At 67.8% G+C, this 9,449-nt stretch overlaps 1 protein-coding gene across 1 annotated transcript in view; it reads right to left on the reverse strand.

The window, feature by feature from the left end:
* The window catches only part of LOC141131161 (protein kinase C delta type-like), a 93,052-nt gene extending 83,885 nt beyond the window's left edge, over positions 1-9,167 (reverse strand). Inside the window, exon 1 of the mRNA XM_073618205.1 lies at positions 9,000-9,167. The gene's annotated coding sequence lies outside the window, so the exon portion shown is untranslated. The remainder of the gene's footprint in view (positions 1-8,999) is intronic.
* Positions 9,168-9,449: the final 282 nt, after the last annotated feature.

The following is a 9,449-nucleotide window of genomic DNA, read 5'->3' on the forward strand; positions in this document are numbered from 1 at the left end:
AAAAAAAAAAAAAAAAAATATCTTCAAAGTTGTGGGCATGTTCTGTAAATTAAATGATGCAAATCCTCAAACAATCCAAGTTAATTCCAGGCTGTGAGGCAACAAAACACGAAAAATGCCAAGGGGGGTGAATACTTTTGCAAGGCACTGTATGTAGTGGCAGCTGGCGGTATGGCAGAGCCAGTCAGTGAACAGTTGAGAAAACCCTGGTTTAGAGTACAGTACAATCACCTACCTGGAATAGATGTCTTCCCCTCGGCAGTAGCCCCGGATGGCGGCAGATTCTGGGTAGATCTCCTCGTATTGCAGACACATTCTCCTCAGATCTTCTGGTCTGTGACGGAGGTCGGCAGCGGCTGGTGGAGTCATTCAGCTTCAAACTGGCAGCAGAAATATACGGAGTCATTACAGACACTCACCTGTTCCCAGGTATGGAGGGGGGGGGGGTGTTCCCAGGTATGGAGGGGGGGGGGTGTTCCCAGGTATGGGGGGGGGGGTGTTCCCAGGTATGGAGGGGGGGGGGGGGTGTTCCCAGGTATGGAGGGGGGGGGGGGGTGTTCCCAGGTATGGAGGGGGGGGGGGGGTGTTCCCAGGTATGGAGGGGGGGGGGGTGTTCCCAGGTATGGGGGGGGGGGGTGTTCCCAGGTATGGAGGGGGGGGGGGTGTTCCCAGGTATGGAGGGGGGGGGGGGGTGTTCCCAGGTATGGAGGGGGGGGTGTTCCCAGGTATGGAGGGGGGGGGTGTTCCCAGGTATGGAGGGGGGGGGGGTGTTCCCAGGTATGGAGGGGGGGGTGTTCCCAGGTATGGAGGGGGGGGTGTTCCCAGGTATGGAGGGGGGGGGGGTGTTCCCAGGTATGGAGGGGGGGGTGTTCCCAGGTATGGAGGGGGGGGGGTGTTCCCAGGTATGGAGGGGGGGGGTGTTCCCAGGTATGGAGGGGGGGGGGTGTTCCCAGGTATGGAGGGGGGGGGGGGGTGTTCCCAGGTATGGAGGGGGGGGGTGTTCCCAGGTATGGAGGGGGGGGGGTGTTCCCAGGTATGGAGGGGGGGGGGGTGTTCCCAGGTATGGAAGGGGGGGGGGGTGTTCCCAGGTATGGAGGGGGGGGGGTGTTCCCAGGTATGGAAGGGGGGGGGGTGTTCCCAGGTATGGAGGGGGGGGGGTGTTCCCAGGTATGGAAGGGGGGGGGGGTGTTCCCAGGTATGGAGGGGGGGGGGTGTTCCCAGGTATGGAGGGGGGGGTGTTCCCAGGTATGGAGGGGGGGGTGTTCCCAGGTATGGAGGGGGGGGGGGTGTTCCCAGGTATGGAGGGGGGGGTGTTCCCAGGTATGGAGGGGGGGGTGTTCCCAGGTATGGAGGGGGGGGTGTTCCCAGGTATGGAGGGGGGGGTGTTCCCAGGTATGGAGGGGGGGGGGGTGTTCCCAGGTATGGAGGGGGGGGGTGTTCCCAGGTATGGAGGGGGGGGGGTGTTCCCAGGTATGGAGGGGGGGGGGTGTTCCCAGGTATGGAGGGGGGGGGGTGTTCCCAGGTATGGAGGGGGGGGGGGGTGTTCCCAGGTATGGAGGGGGGGGGTGTTCCCAGGTATGGAGGGGGGGGGGTGTTCCCAGGTATGGAGGGGGGGGGGGTGTTCCCAGGTATGGAAGGGGGGGGGGGTGTTCCCAGGTATGGAGGGGGGGGGTGTTCCCAGGTATGGAAGGGGGGGGGGTGTTCCCAGGTATGGAGGGGGGGGGGTGTTCCCAGGTATGGAGGGGGGGGTGTTCCCAGGTATGGAGGGGGGGGGTGTTCCCAGGTATGGAGGGGGGGGGTGTTCCCAGGTATGGAGGGGGGGGGGTGTTCCCAGGTATGGAGGGGGGGGGGGTGTTCCCAGGTATGGAGGGGGGGGGTGTTCCCAGGTATGGAGGGGGGGGGTGTTCCCAGGTATGGAGGGGGGGGGGGGTGTTCCCAGGTATGGAGGGGGGGGTATGGAGGGGGGGGGGGTGTTCCCAGGTATGGAGGGGGGGGGGGTGTTCCCAGGTATGGAGGGGGGGGGGGTGTTCCCAGGTATGGAGGGGGGGGGTGTTCCCAGGTATGGAGGGGGGGGGTGTTCCCAGGTATGGAGGGGGGGGGTGTTCCCAGGTATGGAGGGGGGGGGGTGTTCCCAGGTATGGAGGGGGGGGGGGTGTTCCCAGGTATGGAGGGGGGGGGGTGTTCCCAGGTATGGAGGGGGGGGGGTGTTCCCAGGTATGGAGGGGGGGGGGTGTTCCCAGGTATGGAGGGGGGGGGGGGTGTTCCCAGGTATGGAGGGGGGGGGGTGTTCCCAGGTATGGAGGGGGGGGGTGTTCCCAGGTATGGAGGGGGGGGGGGTGTTCCCAGGTATGGAGGGGGGGGGTGTTCCCAGGTATGGAGGGGGGGGGGGGTGTTCCCAGGTATGGAGGGGGGGGGGTGTTCCCAGGTATGGAGGGGGGGGGGTGTTCCCAGGTATGGAGGGGGGGGGGTGTTCCCAGGTATGGAGGGGGGGGGGGTGTTCCCAGGTATGGAGGGGGGGGGTGTTCCCAGGTATGGAGGGGGGGGGGGGTGTTCCCAGGTATGGAGGGGGGGGGGGTGTTCCCAGGTATGGAGGAGGGGGGGGTGTTCCCAGGTATGGAGGGGGGGGGGTGTTCCCAGGTATGGAGGGGGGGGGTGTTCCCAGGTATGGAGGGGGGGGGGGGTGTTCCCAGGTATGGAGGGGGGGGGGTGTTCCCAGGTATGGGGGGGGGGTGTTCCCAGGTATGGAGGGGGGGGGGTGTTCCCAGGTATGGAGGGGGGGGGGGGGTGTTCCCAGGTATGGAGGGGGGGGGGGGTGTTCCCAGGTATGGAGGGGGGGGGGGTGTTCCCAGGTATGGAGGGGGGGGGGTGTTCCCAGGTATGGGGGGGGGGGTGTTCCCAGGTATGGAGGGGGGGGGGGTGTTCCCAGGTATGGAGGGGGGGGGGGGTGTTCCCAGGTATGGAGGGGGGGGTGTTCCCAGGTATGGAGGGGGGGGTGTTCCCAGGTATGGAGGGGGGGGGGGTGTTCCCAGGTATGGAGGGGGGGGGTGTTCCCAGGTATGGAGGGGGGGGTGTTCCCAGGTATGGAGGGGGGGGGTGTTCCCAGGTATGGAGGGGGGGGGGGTGTTCCCAGGTATGGAGGGGGGGGGTGTTCCCAGGTATGGAGGGGGGGGGGTGTTCCCAGGTATGGAGGGGGGGGGGGTGTTCCCAGGTATGGAGGGGGGCGGGGGGGGGTGTTCCCAGGTATGGAGGGGGGGGGGTGTTCCCAGGTATGGAGGGGGGGGGTGTTCCCAGGTATGGAGGGGGGGGGGGGTGTTCCCAGGTATGGAAGGGGGGGGGGTGTTCCCAGGTATGGAGGGGGGGGGTGTTCCCAGGTATGGAAGGGGGGGGGGTGTTCCCAGGTATGGAGGGGGGGGGGGGTGTTCCCAGGTATGGAGGGGGGGGTGTTCCCAGGTATGGAGGGGGGGGTGTTCCCAGGTATGGAGGGGGGGGGTGTTCCCAGGTATGGAGGGGGGGGGGGTGTTCCCAGGTATGGAGGGGGGGGGGTGTTCCCAGGTATGGAGGGGGGGGGTGTTCCCAGGTATGGAGGGGGGGGGGTGTTCCCAGGTATGGAGGGGGGGGGGGTGTTCCCAGGTATGGAGGGGGGGGGTATGGAGGGGGGGGGGTGTTCCCAGGTATGGAGGGGGGGGGGTGTTCCCAGGTATGGAGGGGGGGGGGGTGTTCCCAGGTATGGAGGGGGGGGGGTGTTCCCAGGTATGGAGGGGGGGGTGTTCCCAGGTATGGAGGGGGGGGGTGTTCCCAGGTATGGAGGGGGGGGGGTGTTCCCAGGTATGGAGGGGGGGGGGTGTTCCCAGGTATGGAGGGGGGGGGTGTTCCCAGGTATGGAGGGGGGGGGTGTTCCCAGGTATGGAGGGGGGGGGGTGTTCCCAGGTATGGAGGGGGGGGGGTGTTCCCAGGTATGGAGGGGGGGGGTGTTCCCAGGTATGGAGGGGGGGGGTGTTCCCAGGTATGGAGGGGGGGGGGTGTTCCCAGGTATGGAGGGGGGGGGTGTTCCCAGGTATGGAGGGGGGGGGGGGTGTTCCCAGGTATGGAGGGGGGGGGGGGTGTTCCCAGGTATGGAGGGGGGGGGGGTGTTCCCAGGTATGGAGGGGGGGGGGTGTTCCCAGGTATGGAGGGGGGGGGGTGTTCCCAGGTATGGAGGGGGGGGGGGGTGTTCCCAGGTATGGAGGGGGGGGTGTTCCCAGGTATGGAGGGGGGGGGGGGTGTTCCCAGGTATGGAGGAGGGGGGGGTGTTCCCAGGTATGGAGGGGGGGGGGGTGTTCCCAGGTATGGAGGGGGGGGGTGTTCCCAGGTATGGAGGGGGGGGGTGTTCCCAGGTATGGAGGGGGGGGGGGGTGTTCCCAGGTATGGAAGGGGGGGGGGTGTTCCCAGGTATGGAGGGGGGGGGTGTTCCCAGGTATGGAAGGGGGGGGGGTGTTCCCAGGTATGGAGGGGGGGGGGGTGTTCCCAGGTATGGAGGGGGGGGGGGTGTTCCCAGGTATGGAGGGGGGGGTGTTCCCAGGTATGGAGGGGGGGGGTGTTCCCAGGTATGGAGGGGGGGGGGGTGTTCCCAGGTATGGAGGGGGGGGGTGTTCCCAGGTATGGAGGGGGGGGGTGTTCCCAGGTATGGAGGGGGGGGGTGTTCCCAGGTATGGAGGGGGGGGGGGTGTTCCCAGGTATGGAGGGGGGGGGTATGGAGGGGGGGGGGTGTTCCCAGGTATGGAGGGGGGGGGTGTTCCCAGGTATGGAGGGGGGGGGTGTTCCCAGGTATGGAGGGGGGGGGGTGTTCCCAGGTATGGAGGGGGGGGGTGTTCCCAGGTATGGAGGGGGGGGGTGTTCCCAGGTATGGAGGGGGGGGGTGTTCCCAGGTATGGAGGGGGGGGGTGTTCCCAGGTATGGAGGGGGGGTGTTCCCAGGTATGGAGGGGGGGGGGTGTTCCCAGGTATGGAGGGGGGGGGGTGTTCCCAGGTATGGAGGGGGGGGGTGTTCCCAGGTATGGAGGGGGGGGGGTGTTCCCAGGTATGGAGGGGGGGGGGTGTTCCCAGGTATGGAGGGGGGGGGGTGTTCCCAGGTATGGAGGGGGGGGGTGTTCCCAGGTATGGAGGGGGGGGGGTGTTCCCAGGTATGGAGGGGGGGGTGTTCCCAGGTATGGAGGGGGGGGGGGGTGTTCCCAGGTATGGAGGGGGGGGGTGTTCCCAGGTATGGAGGGGGGGGGGTGTTCCCAGGTATGGAGGGGGGGGGGTGTTCCCAGGTATGGAGGGGGGGGGGGTGTTCCCAGGTATGGAGGGGGGGGTGTTCCCAGGTATGGAGGGGGGGGGGTGTTCCCAGGTATGGAGGGGGGGGGGGTGTTCCCAGGTATGGAGGGGGGGGGGTGTTCCCAGGTATGGAGGGGGGGGTGTTCCCAGGTATGGAGGGGGGGGGGGTGTTCCCAGGTATGGAGGGGGGGGGTGTTCCCAGGTATGGAGGGGGGGGGGGTGTTCCCAGGTATGGGGGGGGGGGTGTTCCCAGGTATGGAGGGGGGGGGGGTGTTCCCAGGTATGGAGGGGGGGGGGGTGTTCCCAGGTATGGAGGGGGGGGGGGGTGTTCCCAGGTATGGAGGGGGGGGGGGTGTTCCCAGGTATGGAGGGGGGGGGGTGTTCCCAGGTATGGAGGGGGGGGGGGTGTTCCCAGGTATGGGGGGGGGGGGTGTTCCCAGGTATGGAGGGGGGGGGGGGTGTTCCCAGGTATGGAGGGGGGGGGGGGTGTTCCCAGGTATGGAGGGGGGGGTGTTCCCAGGTATGGAGGGGGGGGTGTTCCCAGGTATGGAGGGGGGGGGGGTGTTCCCAGGTATGGAGGGGGGGGGTGTTCCCAGGTATGGAGGGGGGGGTGTTCCCAGGTATGGAGGGGGGGGTGTTCCCAGGTATGGAGGGGGGGGGGTGTTCCCAGGTATGGAGGGGGGGGGGTGTTCCCAGGTATGGAGGGGGGGGGGTGTTCCCAGGTATGGAGGGGGGGGGTGTTCCCAGGTATGGAGGGGGGGGGGTGTTCCCAGGTATGGAGGGGGGGGGGGGGTGTTCCCAGGTATGGAGGGGGGGGGGTGTTCCCAGGTATGGAGGGGGGGGGTGTTCCCAGGTATGGAGGGGGGGGGGGTGTTCCCAGGTATGGAAGGGGGGGGGGTGTTCCCAGGTATGGAGGGGGGGGGGTGTTCCCAGGTATGGAAGGGGGGGGGGTGTTCCCAGGTATGGAGGGGGGGGGGGGGTGTTCCCAGGTATGGAGGGGGGGGTGTTCCCAGGTATGGAGGGGGGGGTGTTCCCAGGTATGGAGGGGGGGGTGTTCCCAGGTATGGAGGGGGGGGGGTGTTCCCAGGTATGGAGGGGGGGGGGTGTTCCCAGGTATGGAGGGGGGGGGGTGTTCCCAGGTATGGAGGGGGGGGTGTTCCCAGGTATGGAGGGGGGGGGTGTTCCCAGGTATGGAGGGGGGGGGGGTGTTCCCAGGTATGGAGGGGGGGGGTATGGAGGGGGGGGGGTGTTCCCAGGTATGGAGGGGGGGGGGTGTTCCCAGGTATGGAGGGGGGGGGTGTTCCCAGGTATGGAGGGGGGGGGGTGTTCCCAGGTATGGAGGGGGGGGTGTTCCCAGGTATGGAGGGGGGGGGTGTTCCCAGGTATGGAGGGGGGGGGGGTGTTCCCAGGTATGGAGGGGGGGGGGTGTTCCCAGGTATGGAGGGGGGGGGTGTTCCCAGGTATGGAGGGGGGGGGGTGTTCCCAGGTATGGAGGGGGGGGGGGTGTTCCCAGGTATGGAGGGGGGGGGTGTTCCCAGGTATGGAGGGGGGGGGGTGTTCCCAGGTATGGAGGGGGGGGGGTGTTCCCAGGTATGGAGGGGGGGGGGTGTTCCCAGGTATGGAGGGGGGGGTGTTCCCAGGTATGGAGGGGGGGGGGGGTGTTCCCAGGTATGGAGGGGGGGGGGTGTTCCCAGGTATGGAGGGGGGGGGGTGTTCCCAGGTATGGAGGGGGGGGGTGTTCCCAGGTATGGAGGGGGGGGGGGTGTTCCCAGGTATGGAGGGGGGGGGGGGGTGTTCCCAGGTATGGAGGGGGGGGGTGTTCCCAGGTATGGAGGGGGGGGGGGGGTGTTCCCAGGTATGGAGGAGGGGGGGGTGTTCCCAGGTATGGAGGGGGGGGGGGTGTTCCCAGGTATGGAGGGGGGGGGTGTTCCCAGGTATGGAGGGGGGGGGGGGTGTTCCCAGGTATGGAGGGGGGGGGTGTTCCCAGGTATGGAGGGGGGGGGGTGTTCCCAGGTATGGAGGGGGGGGGTGTTCCCAGGTATGGAGGGGGGGGGTGTTCCCAGGTATGGAGGGGGGGGGGTGTTCCCAGGTATGGAGGGGGGGGGGGTGTTCCCAGGTATGGAGGGGGGGGGGGGTGTTCCCAGGTATGGAGGGGGGGGTGTTCCCAGGTATGGAGGGGGGGTGTTCCCAGGTATGGAGGGGGGGGGGTGTTCCCAGGTATGGAGGGGGGGGGGGGTGTTCCCAGGTATGGAGGGGGGGGGGGTGTTCCCAGGTATGGAGGGGGGGGGGGTGTTCCCAGGTATGGAGGGGGGGGGTGTTCCCAGGTATGGAGGGGGGGGGGTGTTCCCAGGTATGGAGGGGGGGGGTGTTCCCAGGTATGGAGGGGGGGGGGTGTTCCCAGGTATGGAGGGGGGGGGGTGTTCCCAGGTATGGAGGGGGGGGGGGTGTTCCCAGGTATGGAGGGGGGGGGGTGTTCCCAGGTATGGAGGGGGGGGGGGTGTTCCCAGGTATGGAGGGGGGGGTGTTCCCAGGTATGGAGGGGGGGGGTGTTCCCAGGTATGGAGGGGGGGGGTGTTCCCAGGTATGGAGGGGGGGGGGGTGTTCCCAGGTATGGAGGGGGGGGGTGTTCCCAGGTATGGAGGGGGGGGGGTGTTCCCAGGTATGGAGGGGGGGGGTGTTCCCAGGTATGGAGGGGGGGGGGGTGTTCCCAGGTATGGAGGGGGGGGGGGTGTTCCCAGGTATGGAGGGGGGGGGGGGTGTTCCCAGGTATGGAGGGGGGGGGGGGTGTTCCCAGGTATGGAGGGGGGGGGTGTTCCCAGGTATGGAGGGGGGGGTGTTCCCAGGTATGGAGGAGGGGGGGGTGTTCCCAGGTATGGAGGGGGGGGGGGTGTTCCCAGGTATGGAGGGGGGGGGGGGTGTTCCCAGGTATGGAGGGGGGGGGGGGTGTTCCCAGGTATGGAGGGGGGGGTGTTCCCAGGTATGGAGGGGGGGGGGTGTTCCCAGGTATGGAGGGGGGGGGGGGTGTTCCCAGGTATGGAGGGGGGGGGGGTGTTCCCAGGTATGGAGGGGGGGGGGTGTTCCCAGGTATGGAGGGGGGGGTGTTCCCAGGTATGGAGGAGGGGGGGGTGTTCCCAGGTATGGAGGGGGGGGGGGTGTTCCCAGGTATGGAGGGGGGGGGGGGTGTTCCCAGGTATGGAGGGGGGGGGGGGTGTTCCCAGGTATGGAGGGGGGGGTGTTCCCAGGTATGGAGGGGGGGGGGTGTTCCCAGGTATGGAGGGGGGGGGGGTGTTCCCAGGTATGGAGGGGGGGGGGGTGTTCCCAGGTATGGAGGGGGGGGGGGTGTTCCCAGGTATGGAGGGGGGGGGTGTTCCCAGGTATGGAGGGGGGGGGGGGTGTTCCCAGGTATGGAGGGGGGGGGGGTGTTCCCAGGTATGGAGGGGGGGGGTGTTCCCAGGTATGGAGCTGTCCTAGTGGGGGAGGGGTCACAGTATGGGGTCCCGGTATGGAGAGGGGGTTCCCCGGTATAGAGGTGTCCTGGTGGGGGAGGGGTGCCGGTAATTTATCTCTCTCTTACCTGGTCCGGTATGGAGGGGGGAGGGGTCCCGGTATGGAGGGGGGAGGGGTTCCCCGGTATGGAGGGGGGAGGGGTTCCCCGGTATGGAGGTGTCCTGGTGGGGGAGGGGTGCCGGTAATTTATCTCTCTCTTACCTGGTCCGTTATGGAGGGGGAGGGGTCCCGGTAATCTGTCAGCCTTCCTCCCCGGTCGGTCTCCTCGGTCCGGTATGGAAGGTCCCGGTTCGCTCTGTCAGTCTTCCCCGGTCGGTCCGGTGAGGGGGAGGAGCCCCGGACAGGGGGCGGGAATCTCTCACCTCTCTCTCCGGTCGGTCCGGTATGGACGGTAGAGGTCCCGGGAGGTCCTGTCAGTTTTCTCCCCGATCAGTCTCCGCACATCTCCCTCATTCCTCGGTCCGGTGAGGGGCACCAGACAGGCGGCGGGAAGGTCTCTCCTCATTCCCCGCTCGGTCTCCTCACTTCTCCTCGGTCCGGTATGGAGGGGGGAGGAGCCGGTTCGTTCTGTCAGCCCTCTTCTCACAAGTCTTGCGGTCCGGTAAGGGGGAGGAGCCACGAACAGGAGGCGGGACGGTCTCTCAGTTCTCC

This window comes from Aquarana catesbeiana, linkage group LG03, assembly GCF_042186555.1.
Source record: "Aquarana catesbeiana isolate 2022-GZ linkage group LG03, ASM4218655v1, whole genome shotgun sequence".
Classification (NCBI taxonomy): Eukaryota; Metazoa; Chordata; class Amphibia; order Anura; family Ranidae; genus Aquarana; species Aquarana catesbeiana.